This window comes from Neomonachus schauinslandi, chromosome 3 (assembly GCF_002201575.2).
Source record: "Neomonachus schauinslandi chromosome 3, ASM220157v2, whole genome shotgun sequence".
NCBI lineage: Eukaryota > Metazoa > Chordata > Mammalia > Carnivora > Phocidae > Neomonachus > Neomonachus schauinslandi.
The window spans coordinates 88364781-88391058 of NC_058405.1; the positions used below are offsets into that span (position 1 = coordinate 88364781).

General features: G+C 39.7%; 1 pseudogene; it reads left to right on the forward strand.

The window, feature by feature from the left end:
• Nucleotides 1-460: 460 nt before the first annotated feature.
• Nucleotides 461-26278, forward strand: LOC110585722 (annotated as a pseudogene).

Below are 26278 nucleotides of genomic sequence, written 5' to 3' on the forward strand. Positions count from 1 at the left end.
TGTGTGCGCGCACGCACACATGCGTGCTGGACAAAAAGGAAGGGAGAAAGAGAGCACTGAGGTGTTGAGCCTAGAAAGCTAGGTTAGAGAAAGAGTGCATTGGGATTTGGAGCTGTAAAACAATAGGGAGCTGTCAGTTTGTCTGCCTACTACCACCTCACATAAACAACAGAGACTGGATACAAATCCATGTTTTCCAGCTTCTAAACCAAAATTCTTTCTACTGCTCAGTATGCCTCAAAAATCACTGAATTTAACCTTTATCCCATTTTTAATGGCAACAGAGTCTTCTCTAAAATCTTCCAAGTTTTATAAGTAAGGGATATTTTCAGGTTCAGTCCATATGTTGGTTTGTATCCATCCAAATGAGAGCCCAATTTGCCCAGTTTTCTGGGATTTAGAAGATTCAGAGACACCAAATAGATGCAATGAAACCTTGGCTTGCAAATAGGATTGGATCATGTTTGTGGGCCTGATGCATCAAGTATGTTTGATAGAGGAAGTTGGAATGAAATCTTGGAATAAAGTAAGAAAACTATAACTAGGGTTCAAATCCCAGCTCCAGGGGCGCCTGGGTGGCTCAGTTGGTTAAGCAACTGCCTTCGGCTCAGGTCATGATCCTGGAGTCCCTGGATCGAGTCCCGCATCCGGCTCCCTGCTTGGCAGGGAGTCTGCTTCTCCCTCTGACCCTCCCCCCTCTCATGTACTTGCTCTCTCTCATTCTCTCTCTCAAATAAATAAATAAAATCTTAAAAAAAATCCCAGCTCCACCAATTACCAATTATTTCTAAACAATAACAACAAAACAAACAAAACCACAAAAATATGAAACTGTTCTGCTCCTCTGAGCCTATTTAAAGTGAATAAAAAAATATTTACCTTTCCTTTATAATACCATGCACTTATTATAAATACAACATATGTCAGGAACCAGATTTATTTCTTACAATTTTAAATCTGAATAAATAAAGATAGCATTTTTTTTTACCTGATTACAGATTTTGAGTAGAAAAACAATTCCAAATAATTTAATTTTCCAACCATATATTTCATCAACATAATGCAAATGTTTTCAAGGATGGGGTAAATACTGCTTGCGAGGTGTGTGGCACAGTTCTGTACAACTACAAAATGCCCAGCAAATGTTTTTGTTTAAAATACGTTAAGTACAAATTAAAGATATAGAGGCCAGGATGGTGGACCTTGATAATTCAGTTAATGAAAGAAAATTGAATTATTTATTACCCATGTGTGGACCAATAGTGCAAAGCAAGAAGAAGAAGAAAAAAAAAAGTCCTAGTAAAGCTAATCTAACAAGCCAAGCATATTTATTACAAGTCTTTGGTGTCATTCCTCCAAAAAGCTCCAATTGTTGTGCATGAAATTTTTAAAGCATGGAATATTCCAAAATAGCACTGAAATAGTTGGGAAAAGAAAGTTGGAAGAGTAAAATCAGTGATGCTTATGAAAAGTTGAGAAGAGCAGGCCACAGCAACTTTTTTAAAAATTAACTTTATACCATGAATTTTAACACATACAGTAAATTGTATGAACATATGTATAACCTAGCAAACTACTCTAAAGTTAACAGACACTTTATATAACTACCTCCATCAAGGGAAAAAGCATTGTCAGCACTCCCAGAAGCTTCTGAACACCACTTCTGGATCACAACCTCTCCTCTTCTGGAGGTAACCATATTCTGCCTGGAAAGGAAATCACTTACTTGTCTTGTTTTGCCACCTTATGCATCCACTAAGGAAACTATTTAGTTTTGCGTGTTCTTGGGTTATATAGAAATGGCGTCATGTTATGTGTATATTTATACATTTTAATCAACATTAACATTTTAAAATATCACTATGGATTCATGATGTGTTTTCTCTTTGAATATATAAGCTCTGTGCACTGACAAGTCCTACAAAAAATGACAGAGTCAGTAACAAAGAGCATCTCTTGCACCCAGATAATATAATATTGTACCTAAAGGAACCAAGAGCTCTTAGATAAATGGCCAATTCCAGGTCTGGAGCAAGAAATGTATTAGATGAGCCTGAAATGACTTAAAATTCAAAATCAAACACATTAGGAAGGGAAAGCATGTGCAGGGCAAGAAGATGAGGAGAAAGGAATGAATAAATTTAAATGAATTAAACAATAGACAAATGATAGATGCATGGATGGATGGGTGGATGGGTGGATGGATGGGTGCATGAATGGATGGATAAGTGGTTGACGAATATACATTCAGTTAAACCTCATTGTCGTCCTCCATGAGCTTGTGCAGATTTTATCCTGTGCAGATTTTAAGGTACAGTTGAGATCTTAAGAACTTCATAGAGCTTTTCCTGATTCCATGATGATTTGGTTGATGACAGTTATCAATTATAGTTACATAATAACAGCAGTAGATGCTTAAAAGAAAAAAAAATCCTAAGAATCATAAAATTACAGCATAAAATATGTCCACCCCCAAAAAACATGTCTCTAATATTTCATAATAGTTATTTTAGGAATCTTTGGTCCTTAGTTGTTTCCTTTCACCTAACAAAATTTATTCCTTATGTCCAATGATGTAACTTCCTTGGTTAAAATCTTTCAGCATTAGTAACTTTCTGCATTACCCATAGGATATAATTCAAGCTCCCTCTATAGTTCCGATTCTCTGGTTTCTTCCTACATCTCCTTTCTTGTCTTTCTCCTGCCTTACATTTTATTGACCAGCAATTCATAACCACATTATCAGTTCCCTGTGTATGCTATGCCATTTTAGTTTTCAATGACTTCACTAGGAATAATAACCATTACCTTCTAGCCCTGACCTTTGCTCTAAAATAGTGAACTCCTGCCATCCTCTTAATATACAAGACTGTCTCCATAGGACATTTTCCCAACATTTCTGATTCTTGCCACTGGACATCACAGATAGTGCTTATTCTCCAGGGCCTAGCAAATGGCCTAAAGTGTTCAGAAAATTATTTACTTATTATGTTTTGTAATTAATGGTACATGGTTTTGTACTTTTTAAAATTTGTAAAACAGGAAGCCTTTTATTATTTGAATCAGGTCTGGTGGACTGTCAGGGATATTTGAAGTATTTATGTATACATATACACAATTATACATGGATTCTGCACATCTAACTGCTTAAAACATGACAGGATTTTTAAAAATTAGTATATCTAGGAATGCCCAGGATCTCAGATTAAATTAGCAAAGCCTTATTTATAAGAGCAGAACTACAAACAAGCACTTGAATCAGGATTGAGTTAAGATTTGCCTACAGTTTTTATACCCGAGCCTAGGGTGAGTCTTTAGCCAGAAGAGGCACATTTATATACAATCAGACAATCACAAGAAGCCTTCAAATAAAATAATCCTTTTGTGTAACACAAGGTGAAGTAATAGGCTTGAAAATTTGTCCCAAAACAGAGTAAATCAATCACATTTTGGGGCATCCTATAGCCATAGATTGTAATGCTTTTTCCTCTACCCTTAATTTCATACCTTTTTAAGCCCAGTGAGAAATCTCAGTTGAACTAGTTATTTTCTCTTTTCTGGTAGAATTTATTATGATTGCTTTTATTGAAATTTGTTTTACCTCCTGAAGTGCTAAGATATTGGTTATGTGTATCAATCAAAATTTTATTGCATTATCTTGTAACCTTTTAAAATAATTGATCACAAAATAAAAATAAAGATGGACATTAATTATGTTGAGGAAAGTTCTACTTCTTTTTCAACTTGACATATTTTTCTTCCCCGAATGCTTTGAAATTGCTAGGAATAATTTGATGATACCCATAATAAATTTGGGGAACTATGTTGAGTAGATATAAAATGACAAACTTAACTGCATTTATATTAAAGCATTTTTCTGCTCATCAGAGTGAGATGAGAAAATTAATATGTAAACCATTAAGTTATACCCAAATGCATTGTGTTCTGCAGCTGAACTATGCATTTGGTGATGTTATCTCTAACAGTTTATTGCAATTTCAAAGGGAAAATGCTTTAGAAAAATTACATGACTATCTTCAAAAGATGTTCATTAAAATATATATTTTGAAAGATCTAACTCATGAATTATGTTACTTGTTTTCTATGTCCTTTTAATATCTTTTTACATATTTTTTAAAAGACTTTTATTTATTTATTTGAGAGAGAGAGAATGAGAGACAGAGAGCATGAGAGGGAGGAGGGTCAGAGGGAGAAGCAGACTCCCTGCTGAGCAGGGAGCCCGATACGGGACTCGATCCCGGGACTCCAGGATCATGACCTGAGCCGAAGGCAGTCGCTTAACCAACTGAGCCACCCAGGCGCCCAATATCTTTTTACATATTTTTATGCATTATTCTATTTTCTTGGCTGTTTTGTTTCCACATTTACACTTTCAGTATGGAAGAGTATATAACTCGTTCATCAGAAAAGTTTTGATTTATGTCATAATTTTCTCTTTAATTCTTAGCTACCTTAAAAGTAAAATTAAATTTTAGAACTAAACTATATGCTTTCTTGAAAAATTAAAAAGGGGAGGGTGGGGAAAAGATGGTGGAGGAGTAAGGGACCCTATTCCAACTGGTCCTCTGAATTGAGCTGGATATCTACCAGACCACTTGAACATCCATGAAATCAGCCAGAGATGTAAGAAGATATATCTGGATCTCTACAAACCGAATATCATAGGCAGTTGGTTTTGAGGTATGAAGCGGGGAGCTGTGATTCTGCAGGCAGATATCAGTAGATAAACAGAAGGGGGAGGGAGCCGTGGGGATCCTGCACCAGCGGTTCACAAAAGCCTCCCACGCTGGGGACAGGGCATAGACTTGCAGACCGGTAGCAGTGGGGAAAGGACTTTAGGGCAGCACCCCCCCCCAATGAAACCTGGAACAGTGGGGCTGTGCATGCAAAATGTGGGCAGCTGGTGGTTTTAGAAGTACAAAAGACAGATATGTGCCCTGACCTGGAGGTGAGGACTGGGAGTGCTTCTTTGGGGCACACAACCCAGGACGTTGCAGTTTTTAGCAGCACAGACAGAAACAGAGATAGTGTGGCCTGGAGTGCTCACTGAAGAATAGACTGTGATCTCTCTGCTCTGAGGCACAGGGTTGGAAATGGTCTCTTCTCCTCTGACTCTCAGAAGAGATGTGGAAATCCACCAGGGAAAGTGGCCAGAGAACAAAAGCCCCCAAAAACTGTTTTTCACTGAGCCTGTCCTCCACACAGGGGGCAGGGCGACTCTGCCTACACAGGGTTGCCTGAGTAACAGCGCAGCAGGTCCTTCCCCCAGAAGACAGGCTGGGAGAACAAGAGGCCAACAACTCTAAGGTCCCTATAAAACAGGTGGATCTTCCTTGGGTTGTCGTCAATAATTTGGACTCTATACTCCCTCAACCACCCCTCAACAGAATGACTAGGAGGAGGAACCCCCAAAATAGGAAAGACTCAGACACTGTAACTTCTGCCATAGATTTACAAATGGATACAGATATAACCAAGATGTCAGAAATGGACTTCAGGGTAGCAGTTATGAAGATGATAGCTAGAATGGAGAAATCAATTAATGGCAACATAGAGTCTCTAAGGCCAGAAATGAAAGCTGAACTGGCAGAATTTAAAAATGCTATCAATGAGATCCAATCTAATCTAGATACTCTAACAGCTAGGTAAACGAGGCAGAAGAACAAATTAGTGATCTAAAAAACCAATTGATAATAAAATAAGGAAAAAGAGGAGGCCTGGGAGAAACAGCTCAAAATCCATGAAAACAGAATTAGAGAAATAAGTGACACCATGAAATGTTCAATGTCAGAATTACTGGGATTCCTGAGGGGGTGGAGAAAGAGAGAGGACTAGAAGATATGTTTGAGCAAACTGCAGCTGAGAACTTCCCTAATCTGGGGAATGAAAAAAACATTTGTGTCCTAGGGTCAGAGAAGACGGCTCCCAAGATCAAGGAAAACAGACCAATGCCCTGGCATATAATAATAAAACTCACAAATCTTAGAACCAAGGAAACCATCTTAAGGGCAGTTAGGGGGAAAAGATTCCTTACGTACAAAAGGAGAAACATCAGAATAATGTCAGACCTATCCACAGAGACCTGGCAAGCCAGGAAGGGCTGGTAAGACATATTCAGGGTACTAAATGAGAAGAACATGCAGCCAAGAATACTTTATCTGGTAAGGCTGTCATTTAGAATGGTTGGAGAGATGCAGAGCTTCCAAGATTGGTAGAAATTGAAAGAATATATGACCACTAAGATGGCCCTGCAAGAAATATTAAGGGGGGTTCTATAAAAGGAGAATGACCCCAAGAGTGATATAGAGCAGAAATTTACAGAGACAATCTATAGCAACAGGGACTTCACAGGCAACATGACAAAAATCATATCTTTCAATAATCACTCTCAACGTGAATGGCCTAAATTCTCCCATAAAACGGCACAGGGATGCAGATGGTATAAAAAGATAGGACCCAGAGTTAGGAAGAGAGGAGAAAGATGGCAGAGGAGTAGGAAACCTGGATTTTGTCTGGTCCCAGGAATTCAGTTGGATAGGGATCAAACCATTCTAAACACCTACGAACTCAATGGGAGATCAAAGAAAAGAATAGTAGCAACTTTCTGAATAGAAAAGTGACCACTTTCTGGAAGGTAGGATGGGTGGAGAAGTGAATCCAAGTTGATATTCACGAAGATAGATGACGGGGGAGGGGCCTCCGTCAGCCACTACTGGCAAGTGATAGAGCAGCAGAGCACAAAATCGGAACTTTTAGAAGTCAGCTCTGCTGAGGGATGTTGCTCCACTGACTAAGTGGGGGGGTGGAACACTCGCTGGGCTAGTGTGGTCTCAGGACCCTCGGGGTCACAGAAAGACCAGGGTGTCTGAGTGCGGCAGGGCTCTCAGGTATTGGAGCAGGGAACCCAGCTACAAAGAAGGAGCCGAAGAGGGGCTCTTACCTCGGGGTTGCCATAAACCATGATCCACGGCACATTCGGGTCACTGCTCTTCCAGCAGGGACCCAACAAGAGGCAGATCCGGGGAGACTCCCATTCCTCACCTGGGAGGAGCAGCACGGGAGTGCACTGCAGGAATCTACTGGGCTTGAGGACTCCAAATGGGGTCATTTGCCAGAGATAGAAATGCTCAGTCACATGCTGGGTGAGCATGGAGTGCTGCCGGAGACGGGGAAGACAGGTGTGATTGACTGCTTTTCCCTGAGGGCACACTGAGGAGTGGGGCCCTGAGTTCTTGGCTCCTCTAGAGGGGAGATTGAGAGGCCGCCACTTTCACTCTCCTCCTCCAAAGCTGTAGGGAAAGCTTGCAGGGAACAAAAGCTATCGACAGCAAACCCGAACAGATTACTTAACCCGGCCCCTGACAAAGGTGGGGCACTTCCGCCTCTGGCAAAGACATTTGAGAATCACTGCAACAGGCCATTCCCCAAGAAGATCAGCAAGAACACCCAGCCAAGACCAAGTTTACTGATCAATGAGAATGGCAGAATGACAGCACTAGGGGAATACTGCACATAGAATTCATGGCTATTTTCTCCTTAATTCTTTAGTCTTTCAAAGTTAATTTTTTAATTTTCTTTTTCTTTTGTTTTCTTTTTTAAATTTTTTCTTTTTCCCCTTTTCAACCAACATCTTATCAATCCCTTTTTTAAAAAAAATCTTTTTTATTTTTCATTTTTAGAGTCATATTCTATCCCTATGTAGTAGTTAACCTTATTTTTGGTATAGATATATAAGCTGTTCTCTCTTTAAAATTTTGGTATACAGTTTCTTCTAACAGACCAAAATTACCCTAAATCTCTAGTGTATGGCTTTATTCAAGTCTCCTGCCTCATCACATTTTCTCCCTTTTTTAAAATTCCTTTACTTTCTTTTTTCAACCAACTTCTTATCTTATCAGTTCCTTTTATAAAATGTTTTATACTTTTCATCATTACATTCATATTCCATGCCTTCATAGTATTTACCCTTATTTTTGTAAATATATAAGTTTTTCTTACTTTAAAATATTGGGAGGCACATTTTTCTAACAGACCAAACTATGTCCAAAATCTAGTGTGTGGCACTGATCTATGCACCAGCCAGATCATATTTGACCATATTCTGTTTTTTTTAATCTTTTATTATTATTTTTTCTTTTTTCTTTCTTTCCCTTTCCTTTCCCCCAGTTTCAGGTCTCTTCTGATTTGTTTAGTGTATATTTTTCTGGGGTCATTATACCCCTGTTAGCATTTTGTTCTCTCATTCATCTGTTCTCCTCCAGACAGAACGACAAGACAGAAAAAATCATGTCAAAAAAAGAACAAGAGGCAATACCAACTGCCAAGGACCTAATCAATATGGATATTACTAAGATGTCAGAACTAAAGTTCAGAAAGACGACTTTAATGATACTAGTTGGGCTTGAAAAAAGCATGGAAGATATTAGAGAAATCCTTTCTGGAGAAATAAAAGAACTAAAATCTAACCAAGTTGAAATCAAAAAGTCTATTAATGAGGTGTAATAAAAAATGGAGGCTCTAACTGCTAGGATAAATGAGGCAGAAGAGACAATTAGTGATATAGAAGACCAAATGATGGAAAATAAAGAAGCTGAGAAAAAGAGAGATAACTACTGGATCACAAGGGCAGAATTTAAGAGAAAAATGATAGCATATGATGAAACAATTTTAGAATAATTGGGATCACAGAAGAAGAAGAAAGAGAGAGAGGGGCAAAAGGTATATTGGAGCAAATTATAGCAGAGATTTTCCATAATTTGGGGAAGGAAACAGGCATCAAAATCCAGGAGGCACAGAGAACCCCCCTCAAAATCAATAAAAATAGGTCAACACCCCAACATCTAATAGTAAAACATACGAGTCTCAGAGACAAAGAGAAAATCCTGAAAGCAGCTCGGGAGAAGAGATATGTAACCTACAATGGTAGAAACATTAGATTGGCAACAGACCTACCCACATAAATAAGTCAAGAATGAAAGAGGAGAGATCACAACCAACACAAAGGAAATACAAACAATTATGAGAACATATGATGAGCAACACTATGCCAGCAAATTAGATAATCTGAAAAAAATGGATGCGTTCCTAGAGATGTATCAACTAGCAAAACTGAACCAGGAAGAAATATAAAACCTGAACAGACCTATAACCACTAAGGAAATTGAAGCAGTCATCAAAAATCTCCCAACAAACAAAAGCCCAGGGCCAGATGGCTTCCCAGGGGAATTCTACCAAACATTTCAAGAAGAATTAATACCTATTCTTCTGAAACTGTTCCAAAAAATAGAAGTGGAAGGAAATTTTCCAAACTCGTTTTAGGAGGCCAGCATTACCTTGATCCCAAAAGCAGACAAAGACCCCATCAAAAAGGAGAATTACAGACCAACATCCTTGATGAACATGGATGCAAAAATTCTCACCAAAATACTAGCCAATAGGATCCAACAGTACATTAAAAGGATTATTCACCATGACCAAGTGGGATTTATCCCTGGGCTGCAAGATTGGTTCAACATCCACAAATCCATCAGTGTGGTACAATACATTAATAAAAGAAAGAACAAGAACCATATGATACTCTCAATAGATGCAGAAAAACTATGTGACAAAGTATACCATCGTTTCTTGACCAAAACTCTTCAGAGTATAGGGATAGAAGGTACTTACCTCAATATCATAAAAGCCATCTATGAAAAACCCACAGCGAATATCATTCTCAATGGGGAAAAACTGAGAGCTTTCCCCTTAAGGTCGGGAAAACAACAGGGATGTCCACTATCACCACTGCTATTCAACATAGTATTAGAAATCCCAGCCACAGCAATCAGACAACAAAAAGAAATTAAATGCATCTGAATCAGGAAAGAAGTGAAACTCTCACTCTTTGCAGATGGTATGATAATTTATGTGGAAAACCCCAAAGACTCCACCCCAAAACTGCTAGAACTCATACAGGAATTCCGTAAAGTGGCAGGATATAAAACCAATGTACAGAAATCGGCGGCATTCCTATACACCAACAATAAGACAAAAGAAGGAGACATTAAGGAGTTGATCCCTTTTACAATTCCACCCAAAATCAGAAGATACCTAGGAATAAATCTAACCGAAGAGGCAATGAATCTGTACTCAGAAAACTATAAAATACTCATGAAAGAAATTGAGGAAGACACAAAGAAATGGAATAATGTTCCATGCTCATGGATTGGAAGAACAAATATTGTGAAGATGTCAATGCTACCTAGAGTAGCCTACACATTTAATGCAATCACTATCAAAATACCATCCACTTTTTTTCAAAGAAATGGAACAAATAATCCTAAAATTTGTATGGAACCAGAAAAGACCCCAAATAGCCAGAGGAATCTTGAAAAACAAAAGGAAAGCTGGTGGCATCACAATTCCAGACTTCAAGCCCTATTCCGAAGCTGTCATCATCAAGACAGTATGGTACTGGCACAAAACAGACACATAGATCAATGGAACAGAATAGAGAGCCCAGAAATGGACCATCAACTCTATGGTCAACTAATTATTGACAAAGCAGGAAACAATGTCCAATGGAAAAAAGACAGTCTCTTCAACAAATGGTGTTGGGAAAATTGGACAGCCACATGCAGAAGAATGAAAGTGCACCATTTCCTTACACCACACACAAAAATAGACTCCAAATGGTTGAAAGACCTCAATGTGAGACAGGAGTCCATCAAATCCTAAATGAGATCACAGGCAGCAACCTCTTCAACCTCAGCCACAGCAACTTCTTCCTAGAAGCATCGCCAAAGGCAAGGGAAGCAAGGGCAAGAATGAACTATTGGGACTTCATCAAGATAAAAAGCTTTTGCACAGCAAAAGAAACAGTCAACAAAACCAAAAGACAACCGACAGAATGGGAGAAGATATTTGCAAATGACATATCAGATAAAGGGCTAGTATCCAAAATCTATAAATAACTTATCAAACTCAACACCAAAGAACAAATGATCCGATCAAGGAATGGGCAGAAGACATGAACAGACATTTTTCCAAAGAAGACATCCAAATGGCCAACAGACACATGAAAAAGTGTTGAACATCGCTCAGCATCAGGGAAATCCAAATCAAAACCTCAATGAGATACCACCTCACACCAGTCAGAATGGCTAAAATTAACAAGTCAGGAAATGACAGATATTGGTGCAGAACCCTCCAACACTGTTGGTGGGAATGCAAGCTGGTGCAGCCACTCGGGAAAACAGTATGGAGGTTCTTCAAAAAGTTGAAAATAGAGCTACCATATGACCCAGCAATTGCACTACTGGGTATTTACCCCAAAGATACAAATGTAGGAATCGGAAGGGGTACGTACACCCCGATGTTTATAGCAGCAATGTCCACAATAGCCAAACTATGGAAAGAGCCAAGATGTCCATTGACAGATGAATGGACAAAGAAGATGTGGTGTATATATATACAATGGAATATTATGCAGTGATCAAAGGAATGAAATCTTGCTATTTGCAACGATGTGGATGGAACTGGAGGGTATTGTGCTGAGCGAAATAAGTCAATCAGAGAAAGGCATGTATCATATGATCTCACTGATATGAGGAATTCTTAAGCTCAGGAAACAAACTTGTTTGTTTGGTTGCTGGATTGGTGAGGGGTTGGAGGGATGGGGTGGCTTTGTGATAGATATTAGTGAGGGTATTACTACGGTGAGTGCTGTGAAGTGTGTAAGACTGTTGAATCATAGACCTGTACCTCTGAAACAAATAATACATTATATGTTAAAAAAAAAGAAGAAGATAGCAGGAAGGGAAAAATGTCGGGGGGGACCTCGGAGGGGGAGATGATCCATGAGAGACTATGGACTCTGAGAAACAAACTGAGGTTTCTAGAGGGGAGGGGAGTGGGGGGATGGGCTAGCCTGGTGATGGGTATTAAAGAGAGCATGTTCTGCATGGAGCACTGGGTGTTATACACAAACAAGGGATCATGGAACACTACATCAAAAACTAATGATGTAGTGTATGGTGATTAACATAACATAAAATAAATAAATAAATAAATAAATATTATTGGTAAAGAGGGCACATACTGAATGGAGCACTGGGTGTTATTCGCAAACAATGAATCATGGAACACTACATCAAAAACTAATGATTTAATGTATGGTGATTATCATAACATAATAATAAAAAAAAAAAAGACAGGACCCATCCATATGCTGTCTACAAAAGACTCATTTTGAACCTAAGGATACATCCAGATGGAATGTGAGGGGATGTAGATCCATCTTCCATGCCAATAGACCTCAAAAGAAAGGTGGGGTAGAAATTCTTATATCAGAAAAATTAGATTTTAAGCTAAAGACTGTAGTTAGAGACACAAAAAGTCACTGTATCATTTTTAAAAAGTCTAACCAACAGGAAGATCCAACAATTGTAAATATATATGCCCCCAACTTGGGAGCAGCCAACTACATAAGCCAACTGTTAACCAAAATAAAGAGTCATATTGATAGTAATACCTTAATTGTAGGAGACCTCAATACTCCACTCTCAGCAATTGACAGATCATCTAAGCAGAAAATCAATAAGGAAACAAGAGCTTTGATTGACACACCAGACAGACCTCATAGATATATACAGAACATTCCACCCTAAAACAACAGAATACTTATTCTTCTCGAGCACACATGGAACTTTCTCCAGAATAGACCACATACTGGGTAACAAATCAGGTCTCAACCAATACCAAAAGATTGAGATTATTCCCTGCATATTCTCAGACCATAATACTTTAAAACTGGAATTCAATCACAAGAAAAAAATTGGAAGAAATTCAAACACTTGGAAGCTAAAGACCACTCTGTTCAAGAATGTTTGGTTCAAGAGGAAATCACAGAAGAACTTAAACAATTTATGGAAAACAATGACAATGAAAACACATAGGTCCAAAACCTATGGGATACTGCAAAGGTGGTCTGAAGGGGGAAATACAAAGCTATCCAAGCCTCACTCAAAAAAAATAGAAAAATCCCAAATTCACTAACTAACTTTATACCTTAAAGAACTAGAGAAAAAGCAACAAATGATGTCTAAGCCATGCATTAGAAGAGAAATAATTAAGATTAGAGCAGAGATCAATGAATTAGAAACCAGAAACACAGTAGATCAGATAAATGAAACTAGAAGCTGGTTCTTTGAAAGAATTAATAAGATTGAGAAACCACTGGCCAGACTTATCCAAAGGAAAAGAGAAAGGACCCAAATTAATAAAATTATGAATGAAAGGGGAGAGATCACGACTAACACCAATGAAATAGAAACAATTATTAGAAATTATTATCAACAACTATATGTCAATATATTAAGCAACCTGGAAGAAATTAATGCCTTCCTGGAAACCTATAAAGTACCAAGGCTGAAACAGGAAGAAATTGACAACCTGAATAGGCCAATAACCAGTAACAAGATTGAAGCAGTGATCAAAAACCTCCCAAAAAACAAGAGTCCAGGGCCTGACGGATTCCCTGGGGAATTCTACCAAACATTCAAAGAAGAAATAATACCTATTCTCCTGAAGCTGTTTCAGAAAATAGAAAGAGAAGGAAATCTTCCAGACTCATTCTATGAGGCCAGCATTACCTTAATCCCCAAACCAGGCAAAGATGCCATCAAAAGGGAGAATTTCAGACCGATATCCCTGATGAATATGGATTCCAAAATCCTCAATAAAATCCTAGCTAATAGGATCCAACAATACATTAAAAGGATCATCCACCACGACCAAGTGGTATTTATCTCTGGGATGCAAGAGTGGTTCAACAATTGCAAATCAAGCAATGTGATAGAACACATTAATAAGAGGAGAGAGAAGAACCATATGATCCTCTCAATTGATGCAGAAAAAGCATTTGACAAAATTCAACATCCTTTCCTGATTAAAACTCTTCAGTGTATAAGGATAGAGGAAACATTCCTTAATTTCATAAAACCCATCTATGAAAAACCCACAGTGAATATCATCCTCAATAAGGAAAAGCTGAGAGCCTTTCCCTTAACATCAGGAACAGGACAAGGAAGCCCACTCTTGCCACTGTTGTTCAACATAGTACTAGAAGTCCTAGCAACAGCAATCAGACAACAAAAAGAAATAAAAGTATTCAAATTAGCAAGGAAGAAGTGAAAATCTCTCTTCGCAGATGACATGATACTCTATGTGGAAAATCCAAAAGACTCCACCCCCAAATTACTAGAACTCATACAGCAATTCAGTAATGTGGCAGGATACAAAATCAATGCACAGAAATCAGTTGCTTTCTTATACACTAACAACGCAACTGTAGAAAGAGAAATTAGAGAAACGATTCCATTTACAATAGCACCAAAAACCATAAGATACCTCGGAATAAACCTAACCAAAGAGGTAAAGGATCTATACTCTAGGAACTACAAAACACTCATGAAAGAAATTGAAGAAGACACAAAAAGATGGAAAAACATTCCATGCTCATGGATTGGAAGAATTAACATTGTTAAAATGTCTATGCTGCCCAGAGCAATCTATACCTTCAATGCCATCCCGATCAAAATTCCAACGACATTTTTCAAAGTACTGGAACAAACAATTCTAAAATTTGTATGGCATCAGAAAAGACCCCAAATCATCAAGGAAATGTTGAAAAAGAAAAATAAAGCTGGGGGTATCACATTGCCCGATTTCAAACTATATTACAAAGCAGTGATCACCAAGACAACATGGTACTGGCACAAAAACCGACATATAGACCAATGGAACAGAATAGAGAGCCCAGATATAGACCCTCAAATCTGTGGTCAAATAACCTTCAACAATGCAGGAAAAAATATGCAATGGAAAAAAAGACATTCTCTTCAATAAATGGTGCTGGGAAAATTGGACAGCTATATACAGAAGAATGAAACTCAACCATTCTCTAACACCATACACAAAGATAAGCTCAAAATGGATGAAAGACCTCAATGTGAGACAGGAATTCATCAAAATCCTAGAGGATAACATAGGCAGTAACCTCTTTGACATTGCCCACAGCAACTTCTTTCAAGATACATCTCCAAAGGCAAGTGAAACAAAAGCAAAAATGAACTTTTGGGACTTCATCAAGATAAAAAGCTTCTGCACAAGAAAAGAGTCAACAAAACAAAGAGGCAACCCACAGAATGGCAGAAGATATTTGCTAATGACACCACAGATAAAGGGCTGGTATCCAAGATCTATAAAGAACTTCTCAAACTGAACACCTAAAAAACAAATAATCAAGTCAAAAAATGGGCAGAAGACATGAACAGACACTTCTCTGAAGAAGACATACAAATGGCTAACAGACACAAGAAAAAATGTTCATCATCATTAGCTATCAAGGAAATTCAAATCAAAACCACATTGAGATACCACCTTATACCAGTTAGAATGGCAAAAATGGACAAGGCAAGAAACAACAAATGTTGGAGAGGTTGTGGAGAAAGGGGAACCCTCTTACACTGTTGGTGGGAATGCAAGTTGGTATAGCCACTTTGGAAAACAGTGTGGAGGTTCCTAAAAAAAAAAATAGAAATAGAGCTACCCTATGATCCAGCAATTGCACTCCTGGGTATTTACCCCAAAGACAAAGATGTAGTGAAAAGAAGGGCCATATGCACCCCAATGTGGGGCTTGAACTCTTGACCCCAAGATAAAGAGTCACATGTTTTACTGAATGAGCCATCCAGATACCCTTTCTGTTTTTTACATTTAAAGCATTGTTTTTATTGTGGCAAAATATGTATAACATAAAATTTTCAATTTAGTTCATTCTTAGGTGTGCAATTCAGTGGGTTTTTATATATTTTATTGAAGTATAATGAACATACAGTGTTATATTAGTTCCAGGTATACAGTATAATGATTTAACAATTCTATACATTTTTCAGTGTTAATCTATATAAGTGTACTCTTATTCCCCTTCACCTATTTCACCCATTTCCCCTGCACACCTCCCCTCTTGCAACCACTCATTTGTGTTCTGTTTTTAAGAGTCTGTTTTTTGTTTTTTGTTTGTCCCTTTTTTTCCTTTGTTCATTTGTATGTCTTTCTTTTCTTAAATTCCACATATGAGTGAAATCATAAGGTATTTGTCTTTCTCTGATGGACTTATTTCACTTTGCTTTATACCTTCTAAGTCCATTCATGTTATTGCAAATGACAAGATATCATCCTTTTTTTATGGCTGAGTAATATCCCATTCTTTTTCCAATCATTTATGGATGGATACTTCGATTGCTTCAATATCTAGGATCTTGGGAATAACACACAATAAATATAGAGGTGCATAGATCTTTCCAGGCCTACTGTTCAGAAAAAAATATGACTGCCCATTGACAATGTACCAGGTCACTCAAGAGCTCTGATGGAAATGTACAAGGAGACTGATGTTGTTTTCATTCCTGCTAATGCAACACCCTTTCCAAAGCCCATGAATCAAGCAATAATTTTGACTTTCATGTCTTATTACTTTTAAAAAATGCATTTTGCAAGGCTATAGCTTTCACAGATAGTGAAATTTCTGTAAAATTGGTAGTAATGTCCCCTCTTCATTTCTGATGTTATTTGCTTGAGTCCTCTATTTCTGTGTCAGTCTAGCTAAAGGTTTGTCAATTTTGTTGTTATTGTCAACAACCCAACTTGATTATTGGATTATCTATTTTATCTATTTTATATTTCATTTATCTCTATTTTTGTTTTTATTATTTCATTTATCTATTTTATATTTCATTTATCTCTATTTTTGTTTTTATTATTTCCTTCCTCCACTAGCTTTGGCTTTAACTTCTTTTTCTACTTCCTCAAGGTGTAAATTCAGGTTGTTGATTTGAGTTAGGTCTCCTTTCCTTTATATTTTATTTAATGTAAACATTTACAGCTATAAATTCCCCCCTTAGCACTGTCTTCATTGCATCCCGTAAGTTTTGATGTGTTGTGTTTTCATTTTTTTCAAGATATTTTAAAATTTCCTTTATTGTTTCTTCTTTGACCCATTGATTAAAAATGTTTTGTCTACTCTTTAGCGTTTGCGCCTGCGGTAGCCGCGTCTGGCTCAGCTCGCCCTTCCTCTGAACCCCAGCCCCACAGAGCCCACCTCCTCTGGCCACTCCGCCCCTTCCATCTGCCATTCCCTTCCTCCTCTCCCTTCTTCCTTCCTCCTTCTTCTCCTCGCCACCCTAGCCGCCCCCCGCCGCTACCTCTGCTGCCCAGGACCGCCGGCCGAGGGCCGAGCTGGGGGCAGCAGCCAGGAGTTTCCTAACCACATAACCTCTCAGAACTGAACCAAAACAGCATTATTCCCAGAGCACCTCTTTTTAAGAAAGCATAACCCCTACTGCAGAACTAAATACACTATGCATAAAACTTGGAAAAAAACCCAGTGTATAAGCCTGTCGACCCTTACTCTAGGATGCAGTCCACTTATAACTACAACATGAGAGGAGGTGCTTATCCCCCAAGGTACTTTTACCCATTTCCAGTACCTCCTTTACTTTTTCAAGTTGAGCTTTCTGTGGGAGGAGAGCAGTTTAACCGGAAAGGCAAGACGAGGCAGGCTGCAAGACACGATGCCGCTGGTAAAGCTTCGCGGACCCTGCAGAGCAAGCCCCAGCCCGAGAGGCCACAGGGGAGGCGGCCAGGCGAGCAGGTGAACGGAAGAGAATCAGAAGAAGAAAATCTCAATAAATTGGAAATAAATCAAGTGATTGAGATTGCACTTAAACGGAACTTGCCTGTGACTTTTGAGGTTGTCCGGGAGAGTGGACCCCCCCCATTAGAAGAGCTTTGTGACCAGTTGGGGAGTTTGTGGGGGAAGATGAAGGGAAGAGCAAGAAGATGTAAAAGAAAAACACCTGGGGCAGAGCAAGATGGCGGAGGAGTAGGAGACCTGGATTTTGTCTCCTCTCAGGAATTCAGCTGGATAGGGATCAAACAATTCTGAACACCTACAAACTCAACAGGAGCTCGAAGAAAAGAAGAGCAACAACTCTCTCATCAGAAAAGCGACCACTTTCTGGAAGGTAGGACGTGCGGAGAAGTGAATCCGAGGCGATATTCAGGAGGATAGACGGCGGGGGAGGGGCCTCCGTCGGCCGCTTCTGGCAAGTGATAGACCACGGAACACAAAATCGGAACTTTTAAAAGTCTGCTCCACTGAGGGACGTCACTCTGGTGGCTAAGCGGGGGGTGGAACCCTCCGGGACAGTGTGGTCTCAGGACCCTCGGGGTCACAGAAAGACCGGGGGTGCCTGAGTGTGGCAGAGCTCCCAGGTAATGGAGCAGGGAAGCCGGCTGCAGAGGCGGAGCCCAGGCGCGGGCTCTCAGCTCGGGGTTGCCATAAACTGTGATCCGCGGGACAGTCGGGCCCCTGCTCCTCCAGCAGGGACCCAACAAGCGGCAGATCCGGGGAGACTCTCCTTCCTCCCCCGGGAGCCGCGTGGGAGTGCACCGCAGGGATCTGCTGGGTTTGGAGACTCCACCCGGGGTCGGGTGCCAGAGATAGAAATGCACGGTCACAGGCCGGGTGAGCACGGAGTGCAGCCGGAGACGGGGGAGACGGGAGTGACTGACGACTTATCTCTGGGGGCTCACTGAGGAGCGGGGCACCGAGTTCTCGGCTCCTCTGGGGCAGAGATTGGGAGGCCACCATTTTCACTCTCCACCTCCAAAGCCGTACAGAAAGCTCGGAGGGAACAAAAGCCCCGGAGAGCAAACCCGAGCAGATTACTTAGCCGGGAGGGGGCAAGGGCGGAGCAATTCCGCCTCAGGCAGAGACATTTGGAAACCATGGCAACAGGCCCCTCCCCAGAAGATCAGCAAGAACAGCCAGCCAAGGCCAAGTTTACTGATCAATGAGAACAGCAGAACTCCAGCGCTAGGGGAATACTGCACATAGAATTCATGGCTTTTTTACCATGATTCTTTAGTCTTTCAAAGTTAATTTTTTTTAACTGTCTTTATTCTTTTTTTTCTTTTTGAATTTTTCTTTTTCCCTTTTTCAACCAACATCTTATCAATCCCTTTTTTTTTAAAGTTTTTATTTATTTATTTGAAAGAGAGAGAATGAGAGAGAGAGAGAGCACATGAGAGTGGGGAGGGTCAGAGGGAGAAGCAGACTCCCCGCCGAGCAGGGAGCCGGATGCGGGACTCGATCCCACAAATCCAGGATCATGACCTGAGCCGAAGGCAGGCGCTTAACCAACTGAGCCACCCAGGCGCCCCAATCAATCCTTTTTTTTAAAAAAAAATTTTTATTTTTCATTTTTGGAGTCATATTCTATCCCTTCATAGTAGTTACCCATATTTTTGGCTTATATATATAAGTTGTCGTCTCTTTAAAATTTTGAGATAGTTTCTTCTAACAGATTAAAATATACCCTAAATCTCTAGTATATGGTGTTTTCTATTCCCCTGCCTGATCACATCCTTTCCCTTTCTTTTTTCTTTTTTCTTTTTTTAAATCCTCTTCTTTCTTTTTTCAAACAACTTCTTATCAATTCCTTTTATAAAATTTTTTATACTTTCCATCTTTACAGTCATATTCCATCCCTTCATCATATCAACCCTTATTTTTGTACATATATAAGTTTTTCTTTCTTTAAAATTTTGGGATGCACTCTCTTCTAAAAGACCAAAATACACCCCAAATGTAGTGTGTGGCACTGATCTATATACCAGCCTGATCATATTTGATCACATTCTGGTTTTTTTTGTTGTTGTTGTTGTTTTGTTTTGTTTGTTTTTGTTTTTATCTTTATCTTTTTTATATTTTTTCTTTCTCTTTTTTCTCTCTTTCCCTTTCTTTTCCCACTGCTTCAGGTCTTTTCTGATTTGTTTAGAGTATATTTTCTGGGGACATTGTTACTCTGCTAGCCTTTTGTTCTCTCATTAATCTATTCTCCTCTGCACAAAATGACAAGATGGAAAAAATCACCTCAACAAAAAGAACAAGAGGTAGTACCGACTGCCAGGGATCTACTCAATACGGACATTAGTACGATGTCAGATCTAGAGCTCAGAATCATCACTTTAAAGATACTAGCTGGGCTTGAAAAAAAATATGGAAGTTATTAGAGAAACCCTTTCTGGAGAAGTAGAAGAACTAAAATCCAACCAAGTAGAAATCAAAAAGGCTATTAATGAGGTGCAATCAAAAATGGGGGCGCTAACTGCTAGAATAAATGAGGCAGAAGAGAGAATCAGTAATATAGAAGGTGAAATGATGGAAAATAAAGAAGCTGAGAAAAAGAGAGATAAACAACTACTGAATCACGAGGGCAGAATTTGAGGGATAAGCGATACCATAAGATGAAACAACATTAGAATAATTGGGATCCCAGAAGAAGAAGAAAGAGAGAGAGGGGCAGAAGGTATAATGGAGCAAATAATAGCAGACAACTTCCCTAATTTGCGGAAGGAAATAGACATCAAAATCCAGGAAGCACAGAGAACCCCTCTCAAAATCAATAAAAATAGGTCAACACCCCGACATCTAATAGTAAAACTTACGAGTCTCATAGACAAAGAGAAAATCCTGAAAGCAGCTCGGGAGAAGAGATATGTAACCTACAAGGGTAGAAACATTAGATTGGCAACAGACCTACCCACAGAGACCTGGCAGGCCAGAAAGGACTGGCAGGATATATTCAGAGCACTAAACGAGAAAAATATGCAGCCAAGAATACTATATCCAGCTAGGCTGTCATTGAAAATTGAAGGAGAGATAAAAAGCTTCCAGGACAAACAAAAACTAAAGGAATTGGCAAACACAAAACCAGCCCTACAGGAAATCTTGAAAGGGGTCCTCTAAGCAAAGAGAGAGCCTAAAAGCAACATAGACCAGAAAGGAACACAGACAATATACGGTAACAGTCACCTTACAGGCAATACAATGGCACTAAATTCCTATCTTTCAATAGTTACCCTGAATGTAAATGGGCTCAATGCCCCAATCAAAAGACACAGGCTATCAGACTGGATTAAAAAACAAGACCCATCGATATGCTGTCTGCAAGAGACTCATTTTAGACCCAAGGACACAACCCAGATTGAAAGTGAGTGGGTGGAAAACCATTTACCATGCTAATGGACACCAAAAGAAAGCTGGGGTGGCAATCCTTATATCAGACAAATTAGATTTTAAACCAAAGACTGTAATAAGAGATGAGGAAGGACACTACAACCTACTTAAAGGGTCTATCCAACAAGAAGACCTAACAATTGTAAATATCTATGCCCCTAACATGGGAGCAGCCAATTATATAAGCCAATTAATAACAAAAGCAAAGAAACACATCGACAACAATACAATAATAGTGGGGGACTTTACACCCCCCTCACTGAAATGGACAGATCATCTAAGCAAAAGATCAACAAGGAAATAAAGATTTTAAATGACACACTGGACCAAATGGACTTCGCAGACATATTCAGAACATTCCATCCCAAAGCAACGGAATACACATTCTTCTCTAGTCCCCATGGAACATTCTCCAGAATAGATCACATCCTAGGTCATAAATCAGGTCTCAACTGGTACCAAAAGATTGGGATCATTCCCTGCCTATTTTCAGACCACAGTGCTTTGAAACTAGAACTCAATCACAAGAGGAAAGTTGGAAAGAACTCAAATACATGGAGGCTAAAGTGCATCCTACTGAAGAATGAATGGGCCAACCAAGAAATTAAAGAAGAATTAAAAAAATACATGGAAACCAATGAAAATGAAAACACAACTATTCAAAATCTTTGGGATGCAGCAAAGGCAGTCCTAAGAGGAAAGTATATAGCAATACAAGCCTTTCTCAAGAAACAAGAAAGGTCTCAAGTACACAACCTTACCCTACACCTAAAGGAGCTGGAGAAAGAACAGCAAATAAAGCCTAAACCCAGCAGGAGAAGAGAAATAATAAAGATCAGAGCAGAAATCAATGAATTAGAAACTAAAAGAACAGTAGAACAGATCAAAAAAACTAGGAGGTGGTTCTTTGAATGAATTAACAAGATTGATAATCCCTTGGCCAGACTTATCAAAAAGAAAAGAGAAAGGACCCAAATCAACAAAATCATGAATGAAAGAGGAGAGATCACAACCAACACCAAAGAAATACAAACAAATATAAGAACATATTATGACCAACTCTATGCCAGCAAATTAGATAACCTGGAAGAAATGGAGGCATTCCTAGAGATGTATCAACTACCAAAACTGAACTAGGATGAAATAGAAAACCTGAACAGACCTATAACCACTAAGGAAATTGAAGCAGTCATCAAAAATCTCCCAAAAAACAAAAGCCCAGGGCCAGATAGCTTCCCAGGGGAATTCTACCAAACATTTCAAGAAGAATTAATACCTATTCTTCTGAAACTGTTCCAAAAAATAGAAATGGAAGGAAAACTTCCAAACTCATTTTATGAGGCCAGCATTACCTTGATCCCAAAACCAGACAAAGACCCCATCAAAAAGGAGAATTACAGACCAATATCCCTGATGAACATGGATGCAAAAATTCTCACCAAAATACTAGCCAATAGGATCCAACAGTACATTCAAAGGATTCTTCACCACGACCAAGTGGGATTTATCCCTGGGCTGCAAGGTTGGTTCAACATCTGCAAATCAATCAATGTGATACAATACATTAACAAAAGAAAGAACAAGAATCATATGATCCTCTCAATAGATGCAGAAAAAGCTTTTGACAAAGTACAGCATCCTTTCTTGATCAAAACTCTTCAGAGTATAGGCATAGAGGGTACATACCTCAATATCATAAAAGCCATCTATGAAAACCCTACAGCGAATATCATTCTCAATGGGGAAAAACTGAGAGCTTTCCCCCTAAGGTCAGGAATGCGGCAGGGATGTCCACTATCACCACTGCTATTCAACATAGGATTGGAAGTCCTAGCCACAGCAATCAGACAACAAAAAGAAATCAAAGGCATCCAAATTGGCAAAGAAGAAGTCAAACTCTCACTCTTTGCAGATGATATGATACTTTATGTGGAAAACCCCAAAGACTCCACCCGAAAACTGCTACAACTCATACAGGAATTCAGTCAAGTGGCAGGATATAAAATCAATGCACAGAAATCAGTGGCATTCCTATACACCAACAACAAGACAGAAGAAAGAGAAATTAAGGATTGGATCCCATTTACAGTTGCACCCAAAACCATAAGATACCTAGGAATAAATCTAAGCAAAGAGACAAAGGATCTGTACTCAGAAAACTATAAAATACTCATGATAGAAATGGAGGAAGACACAAAGAAATGGAAAAACGTTCCATGCTCATGGATTGGAAGAACAAATATTGTGAAGATGTCAATGCTACCTAGAGCAATCTACACATTCAATGCAATCCCCATCAAAATACCATCCACTTTTTTCAAAGAAATGGAACAAATCATCCTAAAATTTGTATGGAATCAGAAAAGACCCTGAGTAGCCAGAGGAATGCTGAAAAAGAAAAGCAAAGCTGGCGGCATCACAATTCCAGACTTCCAGCTCTATTACAAAGCTGTCATCATCAAGACAGTCTGGTACTGGCACAAAACCAACACATAGATCAATGGAACAGAACAGAGAGCCCAGAAATGGACCCTCACCTCTATGGTCAACTCATCTTTGACAAAGCAGGAAAGAATGTCCAATGGAAAAAGGACAGTCTCTTCAACAAATGGTGTTGGGAAAATTGGATAGCCACATGCAGAAGAATGAAACTGGACCATTTCCTTACACCACACACAAAAATAGACTCCAAATGGTTGAAAGACCTCAATGTGAGACAGGAGTCCATCAAAATCCTAGAGGAGAACACAGGCAGCCACCTCTTTGACCTCAGCCGAAGCAACTTCTTCCTAGAAAGATCGCCAAAGGGGAGGAAGCAAGGGCAAAAATGAACTATTGGGACTTCATCTAGATAATAAGCTTTTGCAAAGCAAAGGAAACAGTCAACAAAACCAAAAGACAACCGACAGAATGGGAGAAGATATTTGCAAATGACAGATCAGATAAAGGGCTAGTATCCAAAATCTATAAAGAACTCATCAAATTCAACACCCAAAGAACAAAGAATCCAATCAAGATATGGGCAGAAGTCATGAACAGACATTTTTCCAAAGAAGACATCCAAATGGCCAACAGACACATGAAAAAGTGCTCAATATCGCTCGGCATCAGGGAAATCCAAATCAAAACCTCAATGAGATACCACCTCACACCAGTTAGAATGGCTAAAATAAACAAGTCAGGAAACGACAGATATTGGCGGGGATGCGGAGAAAGGGGAACCCTCCTACACTGTTGGTGGGAATGCAAGCTGGTGCAGCCACTCTGGAAAACTGTATGGAGGTTCCTCAAAAAGTTGAAAATAGAGCTACCATATGATCCAGCAATTGCACTACTGGGTATTTACCCCAAAGATACAAAAGTAGGGATCCGAAGGGGTACATGCACCCCGATGTTTATAGCAGCAATGTCCACAATAGCCAAACTGTGGAAAGAGCCAAGATGTCCATCGACAGATGAATGGATAAAGAAGAGGTGGTATATATATACAATGGAATATTATGCAGCTATCAAAAGGACTGAGATCTTGCCATTTGCAACGACGTGGATGGAACTGGAGAGTATTATGTTGAATGAAATAAGTCAAACAGAGAAAGACATATATCATATGATCTCACTGATATGAGGAATTCTTAATCGCAGGAAACAAACTGAGGGTTGCTGGAGTGGGGGGTGGTGTGGGAGGGATGGGGTGACTGGGTGATAGATACTGGGGAGGGTATGTGCTCTGGTAAGCGCTGTGAATTGGGCAAGACTGTTGAATCTCAGATCTGTACCTCTGAAACAAATAATGCAATATATGTTAAGAAAAAAAAAAAAGAAGAAGAAGAAGGTAGCGGGAGGGAAAGAATGAAGCGGGGGAAATTGGAGGGGTAGACGAACCATGAGAGACGATGGACTCTGAAAAACAAACTGAGGGTTCTAGAGGGGAGGGGGGTGGGAGGATGCGTTAGCCTGGTGGTCGGTATTGAGGAGGGCACATTCTGCATGGAGCACTGGGTGTTATGTACAAACAATGAATCATGGAATACTTCATCTAAAACTAATGATGTAATGTATGGGGATTAACATAAGAATAAAAAATAAATAAATAAAATAAAAACGCTACTATCGCTGTTTCAAGGAGCTGAAGAAGCTACCACCCCTGCCTACGGTTGAGCAAGTGAAGCCCAGAATCAAAAAAAAAAAAACTAAAATCCATAGGCTACAGAGCAGCACAGTCTGCGGCCAGGGGATGAACCGATCAGCAGACTGGCCCAGATCCAGCAGGCAAAAAAGGAGAAGGAGCCAGAGTACATGCTCCTCACAGAGCGAGGCCTCCTGGGCTGCAGAGAGTTTATGATGCAGGTGAAGGTAGGAAACCATACCGCAGAAGGAACAGGCACCAACAAGAAGGTGGCCAAATGCAATGCAGCTGAGAACATGCTGGAGATCCTTGGTTTCAAAGTCCCACAGGCTCAGCCCACCAAACCAGCCCTCAAATCAGAGGAGAAGACACTAATAAAAAAGCCAGGGGATGGAAGATAAGTAACCTTTTTTGAACCTGGCTCTGGGGATGAAAATGGGACTAGCAATAAAGAGGGTGAGTTTAGGATGCCTTATTTTAGTCATCAGCAGCTGCCCGCGGGAATTCTTCCCATGGTGCCCGAGGTTGCCCAGGCCATAGGAGTCAGTCAAGGATACCACACCAAAGATTTCACCAGGGCAGCTCCGACTCCTGCCAAGGCCATGGTAACTGCCATGATAGCCCGTGAGTTGTTGTATGGGGGCACCTCGCCCACAGCTGAGACCATTTTAAAGAATAACATCTCTTCAGGCCATGTACCCCATGGACCTCTTACAAGACCCTCTGAGCAGCTGGACTATCTTTGCAGAGTCCAGGGATTCCAGGTTGAATACAAAGACTTCCCCCAAAACAACAAGAACGAATTTGTATCTCTTGTCAATTGCTCCTCTCAGCCACCTCTGATCAGCCACGTATTGGAAAGGATTTGGAGTTCTGCCATGACATGGTTGCACTGAACATCTTAAAGTTGCTGTCTGAGTTGGACCAACCGAGTACAGAGATGCCAAGAACAGGAAATGGGCCAATGTCTGTGTGTGGGAGGTGCTGAACCTTTTCTGGCCACGAAC